This window comes from Elephantulus edwardii, unplaced genomic scaffold (genome assembly GCF_000299155.1).
Source record: "Elephantulus edwardii isolate Elephantulus edwardi_28Jun2011 unplaced genomic scaffold, EleEdw1.0 scaffold00063, whole genome shotgun sequence".
NCBI lineage: Eukaryota > Metazoa > Chordata > Mammalia > Macroscelidea > Macroscelididae > Elephantulus > Elephantulus edwardii.
The window spans coordinates 6,891,251-6,905,051 of NW_006399813.1; the positions used below are offsets into that span (position 1 = coordinate 6,891,251).

A 13,801-nucleotide genomic window follows, 5' to 3' on the forward strand; every position below is an offset into this window, starting at 1 on the left:
CCCAAAATCTCTGTAAATGTTTATGAAAATTAATAAAATGATTATATATAATAATAAGAAAAAAGAAAAAAAAACCTTAAAAATCATTGCAGAGATGAATAATGTAGAATCAGTCTTCTTCTAAATATCTCACTAACTGCTTAGACATTTAAAACTCCTAAGGTTCAGATTTAGTTCCATTTTACTAAGCATAGTTGTGTTAATAAATATTAGAAAGTGTTATTTAGATTATTTAACTTATTAATACAGAATCTCACATTTAATATTTTGATCATTGATCTATTGTGAAATGTCTGTAGATGAATAGCAACAATAAGTAAGTAATATGTTATCATTTTAGCTACATAGCAATAGGTTCCTGGTGACTCTACATATCCAGGAAGTCTTTTTTTTTACTCATTTTAATGAAAGTTTGCAGAGACTTAGGGTTTCCAGTCATTCATTGTTGCACATTTCTCCCTGACCACCCTTCCCCGCCCAATTCACTCTTCTCCTTGAAAAGTAAAAGAAAAACTCTTTCATTGTTTTGCAGTCCCTCCCCCAAGTCCTCTCCACTATGCAGCCTTCATTCTGGACTCATGTCATGACAATAATACCCAATCATATATCCCTTTTAAACAGTCCTCTCCCTCATCTGTTTCAATGCATCATTCCTCTCCTTCTTCTCTGTCTTCCCTCAACCCTGATGTCAGTCCCATTTTACAACAGTGGCCCTATGCAATATTTGTCCTTTTGTGACTGAGATATTTCACTCAGCATAATGTCCTCCATTTTGCATAATATTTCATGAGCTCCTTGTTTTTCAATGCTGCGTAGTATTCCATTGTGTGAATATACCAGAGCTTCTCTATTCGTTTGTTGCTGGACACTTGTCTGACCCTAGTAAGAAGAGCAAAATTTAACTGAACAGCTAACATCAAATGCTGGGTGAGGTTGTGGGAAAACGGAAACCCTTATTCACTGTTGGTGGGAGTGTAAAATGGTGCAACCATTATGGAAGGCTGTATGGCATTTTCTCAAAAAGTTGCAAATAAAAATGTCATTTGACCCAGCAATTCCACTACTGGGAGTATACCCTAAAGAAACAATAACCGCTACCCTAGCAGATATATGCACACTCGTGTTTATTCTGGCTTTGTTTGCAATAGCAAAAAGATATTTATTCTTTAGTGAGTGTCTGGTAGAGTCAAATGGCCTTTCCTTTCATGACCCAGTGCTTAATACATTGTGCCACCAAATCTCCTAATGGGGGGAAATAAAAGAGCTTCGGTTCTAACTTAATGGTGGAAGTTTCCCTTCCTTTCATTCCAATGACATTAATGCTGAAATAAGATTTAAAAAAAAAAAAGACACCGCTGATAATAACACATAGTAAAAATTACCTGCTCTGCCTCTTTTGTGTCTGGCCCTTTAAGTCAAGCGACTCATGCCTAACTCCTACGCATGCATCAGTTAGCCAATTAAGGAAAGCTGCCAGTTCCTGGGTTACCGCACTTGCTTCCTGGCAGGGCTCCTTCTTAGATCTTATCTTTTCCCAGATCCCAATTTTTGACGCTGAGACATTGATCTGGAACCTTTAATCATCTTCCTTTCCCCAAAAGGCAGTCAAATATTCCTTAGCTATTGTATTGTAAGCTGTCGAGTTGAAATCAGCTCATAGCTGACCCTCCAGTGGGTTTTTAGAGGCAGTGAATTTGCACGGGAAGAGACTGCCCATCTCTCTCCCTTAGAAAAGCTGATCAATTATTAGGTGAACTCCTCACCACTAAGCCACAAGAGCTTGCTTCTTAGCTATGAGAGAGATCCAAATCAAAACAGCAATGAGATGTTATCTCACTACAGCAACAAGAGCAAAGTTCGGTAAACAATCCTGCTGGTGGGGGTGGGGGGGGGAGAGGCTGGAACTCTCATTCATTGCTGGTGGGAATGTTAAATGGTACAACCACTGTGGAAAGTTTGGCACTTTCTTAGAAAGTTAAGAATAGAAATATTATATGCTTCAGCAATCGCACTCTCAAGTGTATATCCCAAAGAAAGAAGGGCTATCATATGAACAGATATATGCACAGCCATGTCCATGCAAGATGATTCATAATAGCTAAGAGATGAAGACAACCCAAATGTCCATCAATGGATGAAATGAATTCACCCAATAGAGTCATACAACCCTAAACGAATTCACAAAACACTGCCTAGCATGTATCTAGAGGATAGTATCCGAGGCAAAATGGGTCAGTCACAAGGGCACAATCACGATGTAAGACCACTATTATAAAAAGTTAAGGAAACATTAGAACAGATGAAGACAAGAGCTGTCTGAAAAAATATATGAGTAGGCATTATACGTATGACAACAAGTTGGAGCAAGGGATGCACTGTGGGCCGGGATGGGGAGGGGAAGGGAAGAGGGGAAGAAAATGGGCAACAATGATGTTTAAAAAAAATAGTTAAGGAAAGGTTTACACACAAAATAATTCTTGGATAGCTACCCAGAATGGAAAGAGAGTGAAGAAAAGAGGAAAAAAATTAATAAACAGACAAGTTACCAGAGAGAAATGTCAAGAAGTTGACCAGACATTATAATTAATTGATTAATCCATTTTACAAGACAAAATGTTTATAAATAATTGAATGAAAATGTAATTATAATTAATGAAGCAATATGAATGATGAGAGATTATAAATTTTCACTTTAAGAAAAAGAATATTTTTTCAAATAGCTAGTCACACAGGATGCCTTAAACTGCTAAATCTCAGACAGAAAGTGTTAAAGGAGGATGGAAGTTTTAAAGTGTAAAAGCCTCAGGAATTGGGATAGTCAGTGGCCCGAGGCTTCAGTTCAGAACAGGGACAATAAAGTCCTGTCTGGTATCATGATTTACTGAAGAAACAGGTTGACAAACCACAGCTTCCAGGCCAAGTCCTATTTGCCACCAGTTTCTGTAAATAAGAAAGTTCACTGTGTAGAGTCACGGCTGTTTGCTCAGTATGGTTGAGTCTGCTTTGGTGCAATCATGGCAAAACAGAAACTATTTCCTATCTGGAAATAGTTTTACAGAAAAAGGTTAGCTGTCCCCTGTTTTAGTGCATCAACCTTTCCCAAGCAGAGAGAGCTGAGGAGCTGCTGGCCAGTGATAGGACTTCACAACACAGAACTCCAGTGTGTTTGCAAAACTCACAGACTGTCATCACTCCCTGACTGTCCACAACCTCTTTCTCTCATTGCTGCCAAATCAGAATTGACTATAACTGACCCTCCACTGAGTTTCCAAGGCTGTAAATCGCACAGGAGGAGATTGCTCATCCTTCTCCCAAGAAGTGCCTGGTGGATTTGAACCTTTAGAGAGGTGTGGCCTTTCGCTTAAGAGCGCTTTTCCCTATGGTCTATGCCACCAAAGCTCCCTCTAGCCACATGCACCTTATTATATCAACCAAAAAACCAAACCAATTACTGCCAAGTTACAATCAATCTATGGTGCCCACGTGCATCAGATAAAACAGTGGGGAGAACACTAATTAGTGTTTCCAATGGCTGATTTCTCAAAAGTAGAATGCCAAGCCTTTCTTCCAAGAGGCCGCAGAGGCATTCAACCCTCCAGCATTCTGGTTAGCAATGGCACACGTTAGCCACGTATGCTCACAGTCACTCCTACTACACGAAACGTGTTCATCGTTATCAGGTTGGAAACGACTCAGAGCTGGATTCCAAGGCTGGAAATCACACAGAAGGAGATTGTTCATCTTTGTCTTGTGAAGCTGTTGGTGGATTTTAACAGTCTTTGGGTGAGCAGTACAACTCCTTATACCACTAGTTGTTGTTGTTAGGTGCTGTCAAGTTGTAGATGACTCATAGTGACCCTATGAATGAAAGACCTGAACACCTGTATAACTTTCATTATTTCTCTAAGTTCAAAGAGTTTCTGGATGTAAGGAGAGACCCCCACTGTCTCTTCCTCACTTCTTAGGTGGGGGCCGGGGAGAGTTAGTCCTCACAGCCAGGGATCCCAGGTGCTCAGCCTGTAAAATCACATGAAAGAGTTTCTGGAGGTAAACCATTTCGGAAGTGGACGCCACTCCTGCTCCCAAGCTTGTTTTAATCGGAGAGCTCCACCAAACACTGTCCACCATGGGTAACCATTATCACCATTATCACATTTGACATATCAGGGTCACAGTGTTTAGTATCACAGCAACCACAATTTACCTCTGTATAGCAAAGGGACAGACCAGTGCTATACCGCTCAGAAGAATGTTTGACCAGAAACACCACTAGAGCTTTGAAAAATCCCAAATTTCCTCAGACCATTTCAGAGAAAATCTAGGATTCTCTGGATACCCTGGAAAATACTGATTAGGTAGTTGTAGTTGTTGTTGTTGTTGTGTACCGTCGAGTCGGAGCTGACTCATAGGTGACCTTCCAGAAGATTTTCAGAGGCAGTTAATCACACAGGAGGAAATTGCCCATCCTTCTCCCACAGAGCAGCTGATGGTATTTGAACCCATGTCTTTAGAAATGCAGCTTAGTTTTCTTGCCACTAGGCCACCAGAGCTCCCTACTGGTTAGGTGGTTGTTGTTGTGTACCATCAAGTCAGAACTGACCCATAGCTGACCCTCCAGTGGGTTTTCAGAAGCAATTAATTACACAAGAGAGAATGCCCATCCTTCTCCCGTGGAGAAGCTGGTGGACTCGAACCACGTGCCTTCAGGAATTGCATCACAGTAGAAGGGACACAAACACAGGTTCTTAGTGCATTCCTGTCACTAATTACCCAGATGACCTTAGCCGAATTAAGTAATTCACCGGCTCTGTTTTCACATTGATTGAACGGGATAATGATGTCTCTCTTATGGGATGTTGGAGCAAGTTATTGAGACAATGTTTATGAAATTGATTTGGAGTATTGTTGATTTTTTACAATTGTTGTTGTTGTTGTTATGTGCCGTCGAGTCGCTTGCGACTCATAGCGACCCTATGCACAACAGCCCTAAACCCTGCTCTATCCTGTGCCAATCTCATTGCCTCTGACACACCCATCCTGATTACCCCAGTCACTGAATCAATCCACCTCATAGAGGGTCTTCCACTCCTGCGCTGTCCCTCTACTCTACCCAGCATGATGTCCCTCTCCAAAGACCTGTCTCTCCTTGCAACATGCCCAAAGTATGTCAGACGAAGCCCCAGAATCCTTGCCTCCAAGGAGCAGCCTGGTTTAACCCTCTCTAGGATGAATCTGTTTGTTTTCTTGGCAGTCCATGGTACATTCAATACTCTTCTCCAGCACCACAGCTCAAAGGCGTCAATTCTTCTATCCTCCCTAGTCATTGTCCAACTCTCTGATGCATAACAAGTGATTGCAAAAACCATGGCCTGTATCAGGTGCACCTTAGTCTCCAGAGAGACACCGTAGTATGATTAAATTTTTGCAATTACTTATACAATTGCTTCGCATGGGATGACAGAAAGAGCATTAATTAGACCAAGATCGTGAGCTTCCTACCCTAGTTCTCATGACTTTACTAGTTGTTGTTGTGTATTGTAGAGTCAGAATCGACCCATAGCTGACTCTTCATGGGAAGAGACTGCGTAGCTTTCTCTCTTGGAGCAGCTGGTGGATTCCAACTCTGTACCTTTGCTTTGACAGTATAATCCCTTAGCGTTAGGCCATCTGGGAAGACATTGGGTGAGATGGAGTGACACAGTGACTGTGGCAATGGGGTCAAGTGTGTCAGAGATGGTGAGGTTGGCTCAGGATAGAACAAGGCTCAGCTCCATTGTTCATAGGGTCACGGTTGATTTGATGGCACCTAACAACACCAACACAAGCCACCAGAGCTCCTCACATAAGTAATAAGTGGAATAATCAGATAACTTTAAATAGGCTCTTCGCCTACCTCCCAACTATGCCCCATTTTGAGACTAAACGTAGAGTCCCCTGGTGGTACAAATGGGACTCAACACTTAAGGGCTAACCAGAAATCTTTGCATTAGAACCCATCCAAAGGTGTCGTGAAGGAAAAGCCTAGTGTTCTGCTTGTGGAAGGTCACAGCTGTGGAAGCCCGGAGCAGCACCGTTCCACTGTGTAACGTGGAGATAGAGTCATCATATGTGGCAACTCAGCCACACAGACTGATGGTAAACATAATACTGGTAAGTGACTCTGACTCATGGTGACTTTATGTGCATCAAATGGAACTGTGCTCCTCAGAGCATTCAAGGGCTGATTTGTAAAAAAGCAGATCACCTTCTCCCCAAGGTCCTTCTGGATGAAACTTCCAACATTTCCCCTAGTTGTTATGTGCCGTCAAGTCACTTGCAACTCATACTGACTCTGTACAATAGCCCTAAAACCTGCTCTATCCTGTGCCGACCTCACTGTCTTTGACACACTTTCCCTCATTACCCCAGTCTCTGAAACAATTGTACTCATCAAAGGTCTTTTTCTCTTGCACTGTACCTCCACCCTTCCAAGCATGATGTCCCTCTCCAAGGACCAGTCCCTCCTTACAGCATGCCCAAAGTATGTCACACAAAGCTTCAGAATCCTTTACTCCAAAGAGTACCCTGTTACACCCTCTCCAGAACAAACCTGTTTATTCTCCTGATAGTCCATGGTATATTCAACACTATTCTCCAGCACCACAGCTCAAAGGCATAAGTTCTTTTTCTATCAACCCTAGTCATTGTTTAGCTTTCTGACACATAGCAAGTAATTGTGAAGCCTATAGCCTGGATCAGGCGCACCTTAGTCTCCAGACCAATGTCATTGCTCTTCAGTACTCTAGAGAGGTCTCTCATAGCAGACTTTCCTAATGCAATTCGTCTTCTGATTTTCTGGCTGCTGGTACCAAGAGTGTTGATTGTAGAACCAAGCAAATGAAAGCTGTTAACAGTCTCAATCTCTTCATTGTCCATCATGGTGCTACCAATCAGCCCAGTGGTGAGAATCTTTGTTTTCTTGAAGTTGAGCTTCAATCTATATTGGAGTCTGCAGTCCTTGACCTTCTGCAGCAAGTGCTTCAGGTCCTCCTCAGTTTCAGCAAGTAGTATTGTTTCATCTGCATAATGCAGGTTGTGGATGAGTCTTCCTCCAATCCTGATGCCATATTTCTCCTCATAGAACCAAGCCTTCCAGATGGTCTGTTCTGCATATAAGTTGAAAAGGTATGGAGATAGGACACATCCCTGGTGTATACACCCTTCCTGATTTTGAACCATGCAATGTATCCTTGCTCTGTTCTGATGACTGCCTCCTGGTCCAAGTAGGGGTTAAGCTTAAGCATAATCAAATATTCTGGTATTCCCATTCTTCTCAGAGTCAGCCACAGTTTGTTGTGATCCACACAGTCAAATTCCTTTGCATAGTCAATGAAACACAGAAAGACATTCCTCTGGTACTCCCTGCTTTCAGCCAAGGTCCATCTAACACTAGCTACAAAATGCCCCAGCCTGCACACTTGGCAGTTCTCTATTTGTATTACTTAGGGGCTAAAGACTAGGAGAATTGACTAGTTAATCACTAGGATCTATCAGTTCTAAAATTCTTGGATTCAGTCGCATAGGTTGAAGACATCTTCCCTAGTAATTCATGACAGCATGACTCTGTCACAAAGCATGAAGCTGCAGCTCCTTGATTTTCCTTCTGCAGTGTGTGAGTTCAACACTGGATCTGAACACCAAAAAGCTCCAGTGTCCTGTTTAGAAATTGTGACGTCCTGTTGATTGATCTTGTGTAGCATTTCTGCTGAGCTCTGGTGGCCTAGAGGTAAGAATCTGCACTACAATTCCAAAGGCATGCAGTTCAAATCTACCAGCTGCTCCACAAGACAAAGATGGGCAGTCTCCTTTCACGGATAAATTGCCTCTGAAAACCCACTGGAGGGTCAGCTATGGGTCAGTTCTGACTTGGTGGTACACAACAACAGCAGACCCATAAAGGTAATTTTTCAGAGAGCCACAATGGCAGAAAACAGTGACAGTGAAAAAATGGCTGAGCTGGAGGCCAAAATCTGTCATCAAATTTAGTGTTATTTCAGTGACTTTAACTTATCTTGGGACAAATTTTTAAAGGAACAGATAAAACTAGATGAAGGGTAGGTATCTTTGGAGATAATGATAAAATTCAATAGGTTAAAATGTCTTAACAACAGACTTTAATATAATAGTAGGGGAGTTGAGGAAATCAAAAGCAGAACTCATGGATATAAGTGAAGATAAAACTAAAATCAGAAGATCTCCAAGCAAACCCCTTTTCAAGTAACTGATGAGTACAAAAATTATCTAAAACCCAGATCTGTTTATATTAAAGGCTTTCCAACTGATACAGCCCACTGATGATGTGAAAGAACTGTTAGAACACCGAAGTCAAGTAGTAAGTGTTCAGCTGAGAAAAACACTGTGATAAAGGGATCAATATTTGTTGTTTTTAGAGCATTGAATGTGCTGAGTAGTTTGTTGAACCCCCTGGCCAGAAGTAGAAAGACACAGACCCACTAAGATTTTTAAAGGAGATTGGTGTTGTTTTGTTATGTGCCATCGAGTTACTTGCAACTCATAGTGACCCAATGCACAATAGCTCTGAACCCTGCTCTATCCTGAGCCCATCTCACTATCTCTGACACACTTACCCTCATTACCCCAGTTATTGTGTCAATGGAGAAAGAAAGCAAAATAAAGTGGAAGCTAAATTAAGAGCTAATCAAAAGAAAGAAAAATAAAACAAAATAGAAGTTTATAGAAGATGCTGAGATGAAATTGCTAGAAGATTGGCTGCTTGCTGAAATTTTCTAGTGACTTAGATAATCAAACCTGTAGAGAAGATTTGCACATTCTTTTCTCAAATCATGGAGAAATAAAGTGGATAGATTTTTTTTTCAGATGATCAAAAGAGGGCGTAATTCTATTAAAAGAAAAAGCTAAAGAAGTACTGGCTAAAGCCAAAGATGCAAATAATGATAACCTGTAACTGAGGAACAAAGAAATGATGTGGAAAGTATTAGAAGGTGAAGTGGGAAAAGGAGCGTTAAAAAGAACCATGGAAGATCGACATGAATCCCTGAACAAATGAAATCTAAAGGTCGCACATTTAAAGGGAAAGGACAAGCAAATGAAGTTGGCCAGGCTGATTCTGCTATAAGAAAAGTTATTTGAAGGCAAGAAAACAAAGTTTGGTAGTGATGATGAATGTGATGAAAATAGTATGTTTGGTGCAGTAAAAGAGCAGGGGAAGAAACAGAGAGGAAGCTGCATCGAGCAACAAAACCCTGAATACACCACAGCACACAGTAGTTAAGTTCATTTCCATTAGATTTGGATCTACTTTTGTCTTTGAAACAGTTTTGGTGGTGTTGTGTTGTTTTTTTTAAAAACAACAAAAACAAAAAGACCCAAATTAGGTCCTCTTCAATGTCCACCTATAAGAAAATAAAGTTTGTTGTTGTTCAGTGGGAATTTTTCAAACACATAGATCTGTTATTGGATAACTCAAATATCAAAAGGAAAGTTTTGTTAAATTACCTTTTTATAGGAGAATATATTAGTATAAACGTTAATAAAATATTTATGTTGTTGTTGTGTACCATTGAGTCGGAACCAACCCATAGCTGACCCCCCAGGGGGTTTTCAGAGGCATTTTAATTGCAAGGGACGAGATTACCCATCTCGCACAGAGCAGTTCATGGATTTGAAAAAAATAAAATTATAATAATAATAATAATTACAGTGTCAAGTGAATTTTAACAGAGATTCTATAAGACAAAGTAGAAGAAATATCAATAGTATTTTAGGAAAAATAAAAAATTGTACTTTACATGGGTTTTGACTGAAAACAGAGAGTACCAAAAGAGATATTCACATGATGGTGCACTATGAAACACTAAAAAGCAATAAAGAATTCGTGAAACACTTTACAACAGGGATGCACACAAAAGACCTTATGCTAAATAAGTCAGTCATAAAAGGGCAAATATTGTATAAGACCACTGTTATAAAAAGCAAAGTAAAGGTTTACATAGAGATTGAAACATTCTTGAATTGGTACCAATGATGAGAAGGGAGGGAGTGGGGAGTGAAAATGAGTAAGTAAATTATAGGAATGCATTAAGATTTTGTTGTCATGTACCATCAAGTTGGAATTGACCCATAACTGACCCTCCACAGGGTTTGCAGAGGCAGTAAATCACATGAGAGAACATTTCCCAACTTTCTTCATGGAGCAGCTGGTAGATTAGAAACAGCTTGCCTTTGGGCTGGCACATCTCCTTATCATTCAGCCACCAGAGCTCCCGATATTAAGATGCATGAAGGACAAAAGGACAAATATTGCCACTGTTGTAAAACGGGACTGACACTGGGGTTGGGGTAGACTGAGAAAGAGGGGATAAATAATGTACACTGCATTGAAACAGATGAGGGAGAGAACTATTTAAAAGAAATATAGGATTAGGTATTATTTTCATGATAAGAGTACAGAAAAAGAAATGCATAGTAAAGTGGACTGTGGACTTGGGGGGATTGTATAACAATGAAAGAATTTTTTTTTCTTTTGAAAGAGAAAAGTGAACTGGGGGAGAAGGGTGGGCAGGGAGGCACTATGAATGAATGGGGGGAAATTAAATGCAAAGAATATGCTGTAAAAATATATGTTGCATTAAAAGTCATTAATTAAAAAAATGGAAAAAAAAGATGCGTGAAGGGAAAGGTAATATCCAATAGGGGATGGTCAGCACAGTATCACTAATGACAGATCCAGAGAGATATAGAAGGATTAGTGGAAATCAGAATTACAGAGAGGAAGTGAGAAATGTGTAATTACATTGTAGGTATTGAGATTAACGTCATTGAACAAACTGTGTATGAATGGTTGAATAAAAAATTCATTTGCTTTGTAAATAATTACTCAAATCACAATAAATTATTTGTCAAATCATGATAAAAATGTAAAGATATTTGTGTTTTTAAAAGTTTATCTTTTTCATCCAAACACATTTTGTTTTATATCACAATTTTAAATCCCCAGGGTAATATTACTCTTCCCATTTATACTCTGTACTTCTCATTTCCATGAATCCTTCTCTCCTACCCCTTCCTGCCTACTGGGCTTTACCTTGGCATAAATGCTGTTCTTTTGACCTTATGTAGTTGATTATCCTAAAGAATGAATGTCTCTTCGTGTTGTTGGTCACCTTTACCCATGTTGGACAGTGTTTGATGGAGCTACTCGATTAAAATAAGCTTGGAAGCAGGAGTGGCATCCACTTCCAAAATAGCTTGCCTCTGGAAACTCTGTGAACATGGAGAAACGATGAAAGTTATACAAGTGTTTAGGTCTTTCATTCATAGGGTCCCTACGAGTTGTCTACAACTTGACAGCACTTAACAACAACAACGAGAGAGCTCTCTTGGCGTAGTGGATAGAAAGTTATTCTACCAAGTCAAAGGTAGGTGATTTTGATCTATGGCCCTCAGGCCTGATTTTAATTGTTTTTGGTTAAACATTCCTCTAAGTGGTATAGCACTGGTCTGGTCATTTGCTATACAGAGGTAACTTGTAGTTGCTGTGAAGCTGAATACTGTGACACTGATGTGTCAAATGCAATAATGGTTATCCATGGTGGACAGTGTTTGGTGGAGCTCCCCAATTAAAACAAGCTTGGAAGCAGGAGTGGCATCCACGTTGAAAATGACTTGTTGCTAAACTCTATGAACTTGGAGAAATGATGAAAGTTATAGAAGTGTTCAGGTCTTTCATTCATAGGGTTGCTATGAGTCATCTACGACTTGACAGCACTTAACAAACAACAACAGTATTTGACTATAAAATGAGTGATAGGGACCAATTTTGTTTCAAGCTGGAAGGATGACTAAGGACCACAGTCTTGAGGGTTCCATCAAACTCTCTGGGACCAATGAGCCTGACTTTTTTGGTGTATTTTTTAGTTTTGTTCCACAGTTTCTCCTACTTTTTACAGGATCTTCTACTTTGATTCCTCAGTAAGATAGATGGATTGGCTTAAAATGGGCTTAAAAGTAACAACAATTGTAAGGATAACACAAGACTGTAGGGTTTCGTTCCAATGTGCAAAGGACTATTATGAATCACAACCAACTAAACAGGACCTAGTAGTAACCCCACCACATCCCTACATTCCCAAAATTTCCCAGTTTCATCGATGGCCCCTGCTTTCAAGGATTTATAAGCCACTGAACAAGAGAATCTTTATGAAGGTGTGAATCTACTGAAAATTACCCTTCTTCTCCATGAACCTAGGAAAATCCCAGAAAATTCTGACTGAGTCAACAGGCCTAGGCTAGTGTTTAAGATTCAAGGGCCCAGTCTTTTCCAAGAACCCTTGCTTTCCCACAGCTTTTACTGAGAATTTGGGGCAAGAAGTGGCTCTCAATTGCCAGCACCAAACAGCATGTGAGTGTGGTTATCAAGTGGGCAGAAATGATTTGAAGCCACCTACCTTTTGACTCTTTGGAGGCAAAGATGATGAAGCTTTTTCTTTCATACTTTGGACATATAGCTAGGTGAGGCTATTCCTTAGAAAAAGACATCATGTTTGGAAAAATGGAAGGTCAGAGAAGAGAGGAAGACCTTCAACAAGATGGATTGGCAAGGTAATGTCAATAATGGCCCTAGCGTGTCAGAGATGATGAAGATGGCACAGGATAAAGCAGGGTTCAGGTCAGCAGTTCATAGGGTCACTATGACTCATACTTGACTCAATGGTATCTGACAACAACAGCCTTTTGTGGTTATCCTGAGTGACTTCAAATGATGGGGCCGAAGTCTAGGAAATTCTGAGCATTAGCACGAACAGAATTCCAGAAATCACTTAGTCCATATATTCAGGCAGATAAGTCAGTTGCAAATATTTATTGGAGTTGTACTGAGTTGGATAAGGTCTTTGAATGGAGTACACATCTTATACTCTACTTTTGCAACCTAAAGGTTGACAGTGCAATCCCACAATGCAAAGCCCAGGAGTACCAGGAAAGAAAGATCTAGTGATTTGCTTCCATAATGATTGTTTGTTGCTGTTGTTATATGAGTTAAAGAGGTTGTGAATCACCCAAGAAGAAATTGCCCATCTTTTTCTCATGGAGCAACTGGTGAATTTGAACTGCCAGCCTCTGAATTGGCAGTGCAATTCCATACCACCAGGCCAGTGCCCCATTTCAGTAATGGTTACAGCCAATAGAAAGAAAGAAAGAAAAAGGAGAGAGAGAGAGAGAGAGAGAGAGAGAGAGAGAAAGGGGAAGGGAGGAAGAAAGAAGACAGGAAGCCAACAACAAAAACCCAACCCCATGGAGCTCGGTCCTACTCTATTACCACATTGTTGTGTACAGTCTACTGGGAATCAGCTCACAGTTTACCCTTCAGCAGGTTCTCAGAAGCAGGAAGAGATTACTCAACTTTCTCCCACGGGGCAGCTGATATATTAGAATTGCATACTTTTGGGATGACAATGCAATTACTTACCACTAAGTAAATCACCATAAATCAGAATCAGCTTTACGATAAGGGGCTTGGCTTATTTGAATATTGTGTTGGAAATTCTCAGAGGACATGATGAGATACAGAAACATAACTGAAGTTCTAAAAGGACATAAAAACTACTTTAGAAAGAAGTCTGACTTGCCAAGGAAAGGAAGTCCAGCAAGGTCTGCTCATGGTGGTCGTCTTGGCTCAGTAATTCTCTATACTGATTAGAAGACTGATGTTTTTAAAAATCTCTAGGAATGGAAAGTCTACACTTCTCTTTGGTTTCTAATTTTGTTGTTTGGTTTTTTTTTT

General features: G+C 40.2%; 1 pseudogene; it reads left to right on the plus strand.

Annotated features, from left to right (window-relative positions):
* LOC102847719 overlaps window positions 1-9,292 on the plus strand; it is a 25,450-nt pseudogene extending 16,158 nt beyond the window's left edge.
* Window positions 9,293-13,801: the final 4,509 nt, after the last annotated feature.